The sequence below is a fragment of the Gallus gallus genome, chromosome 16 (genome assembly GCF_016699485.2).
Source record: "Gallus gallus isolate bGalGal1 chromosome 16, bGalGal1.mat.broiler.GRCg7b, whole genome shotgun sequence".
Taxonomy (NCBI): domain Eukaryota; kingdom Metazoa; phylum Chordata; class Aves; order Galliformes; family Phasianidae; genus Gallus; species Gallus gallus.
This window is the reverse complement of record NC_052547.1, coordinates 491,062-493,561: the sequence shown is the minus strand read 5'-3', so window position 1 is coordinate 493,561 and position 2,500 is coordinate 491,062. Positions and strand designations below refer to the sequence as shown.

Here is a 2,500-nt window from a genome sequence, read left to right as displayed (position 1 = left end):
GCCGGGCCCCGGGCGAGCCCGCGCTCGCCCGGCCACCCGCCTTCGGACGCCAAGCGGCTGCTCCCGGCGCTGCCGAGGGAGGAACGCCCGGACGGGGGAGCCGGCGCGCCGCCGGCGGTTCGCACCGCCGCCGCCGCCGCCGCCGGCGCACGGTGGCCGGAGACGGACCCGCGGGGACGCGCGCCGGGCTCGGCCGGACGGACGGGCGGACGACCGGAGGCCGGCAGCCTCGCCCCGACCCGGACCGCCACGCGCGCGGCAGCACGGCGCGTTACCGCCGCCGGTAACGCGACCCGCAGGCAGCCGCGCGCGGGGCCGGGGAGGGCGAGGTGCGCTCCTCCGGGGCGGGGGGCCGGACGAACGAACGAACGTCCGGCCCCGCCGCGCTGCGCCGCGCGACCGACCGGAAAGCCCGGCCGCCCCGTGGGGACGAGCTCGGCCAAACCGGGCGCTCCGGGAGCGCGGGGAGCTCGGCGAGCTCCCCGACCTGGGTCTCCACTTAGGGGGACGAAGGCCCGCGGCGCGACGCCGCTCGGAGGGGGTGCGGGGGAGGGAATCCGGGCGCCCGAACCGACCGACCGACGGGCGGACGGACGGACGGACGGCGGCCCCCCCCCTCGCGACCCGCCTCCGGCGGGGCGCGCGGGCCTGCGAGGCGCCCCAGCCGCGCCGCGCGGCCGCCGCGGACGGCGGCCGTCGGCGATTGACCGTCAAGCGACGCTCAGGCAGGCGTAGCCCCGGGAGGAACCCGGGGCCGCAAGTGCGTTCGAAGTGTCGATGATCAATGTGTCCTGCAATTCACATTAATTCTCGCAGCTAGCTGCGTTCTTCATCGACGCACGAGCCGAGTGATCCACCGCTAAGAGTTGTCTGACTTTCGGCACCGCCCCGCGCGCGCGGGGGGACCGCTCTCGTTCTCTCTCGCCTTGCCCGAAGGCGCTCGGCCCGCGCCCGCGGCCAGCCCCGACGCCGGGGCGACCGCGGGGCGGACGAGCGTCGCCTCCGCTGACCGTACGAGCACACGAATATCGGATGCGGGAGGGAAAAAAAAAGCCGGCGACGGCCGGCCGGCCGGCCGGCAATGAAGCGCGACCCGAACGAGAAGGGCGGGGAGCCCTCGCTCCCGACCTGGGGAAACGACCCTGTCTCGCTTCGGGGACGGACCAGGCGCCCGGCTCGGCCCGGCCCGGGCGGAGGAGCCGCGGACGCCCGCGGGACGGCGCGCGCCGCCCCGGCCGAAGCCCCGCTGCCGCGACGGACCGCCGCCGCCGCCGCCGCCGCCGCGACCGACGGGGACGGGAGCAGACCAGGCCCCCGCCCGCGCCGGCGGCGCCGCCGGCCCGCGCCCGCGCCGGACCGCCCGACGGCGCCCGCGCCGACCTCGGCCCCTTCCTCGCCGTGCGGGAGACGCGCGCACCGAAACGCCCCCGCCGCCTCTCACCTTCCTCCCCCGCCCCTCGTCCTCCGACGCCTCCTCCTCTCGCTCGCCCTGGCGGCGCGCCCGCGGCGGACGCGCGCACGGCGGCGGGCGGGACGGGGACGGATTCGGGAGCGGCGCCCGCTCCCCGCGCCTCCGCGCGGAGACCGGCTGCGGGACGCCCCACGCCGGACCTCCCGCTCGCACGACCGGCGCGGCCGGCGAGGCCGAGGGCGAAAGCGCGGTGGGAGGCGACGGCGGCGGGGACGAAGGAGAGGACGCGGCTTGCGACGGAAGGGGGAAACGGCGGCGAGGCCCCGAGGGAGGGCAGGAGGCCGGGCGTGCGGACGCACGCCGGGCGGACCGGCGGAGCGGAACCGCCGGCGCCGCGGCTGGCGCGGGCGGGACGGCCGGCTCGCCGTCCCGCCGGCCGCGCGCGGCGGGGAGGCCGCGGAACGCACCGCCGCGGGGAGCGGCGGGCGCCGGGCCGAGACCCGCGTCTCGGCCCGCTCCGTACGCGGGCGAGGCCGGCCGGAGCGAGCGCGCGCCCGCGCGCGCGCCGAGCTCTCCGCCCGAGACCGAGGCCGCGGAGAGGGGGGACGGGATGACCCCCTCTCCGGCCCGGGCCCGCCCCGCGGAGGACCGAGGGCGCGGCGACGGCCGACGCCGCCGGCGGGCTCGGGAGGGAGAGGGCCGGCGGGGCGCGCCGCCGCGCCCCGCCCGGACTCCTCTCTTCCATCCCGGCGTCCCGCCGGCGGGCAGAAGACCGCCCCCGGCCCCCGACCTCGCGGCGCGCGCCGCGGGCCGCCCGAGTCTTTAAACCTCCGCCCGGCTCCGCGGCCCGGGGGGAGGAGGGGGGTGTGGGCGACGCGGCCCGCTCGGGACCGGCGCCGCGCTCCTTCCTCCCCGCCCCCCGGACGCGCGGAGGCGCGGACGCTAGGTACCTGGCCCTGGGGTGAGGGAAACGACCCGAAGGCCCCGCGGGGGTGCCTCCCCCGCCCGCCCCGCTCGGCGGGGCGGGACGGGGCGCCGAGGGGAGACCCGGCACCCGCCAGCCGGCCCCGGCGCCCCTCGGGGGAGCGT

The 2,500-nt window shown here is 81.0% G+C and overlaps 1 non-coding gene across 1 annotated transcript; it reads right to left on the bottom strand.

Annotated features, from left to right (window-relative positions):
• Positions 1–715: 715 nt before the first annotated feature.
• On the bottom strand, positions 716–868 carry LOC121107009. The gene has a single exon (XR_005840273.1). It is a non-coding gene; the product is annotated as a 5.8S ribosomal RNA (ribosomal RNA).
• Between the last annotated feature and the right edge of the window lie 1,632 nt (positions 869–2,500).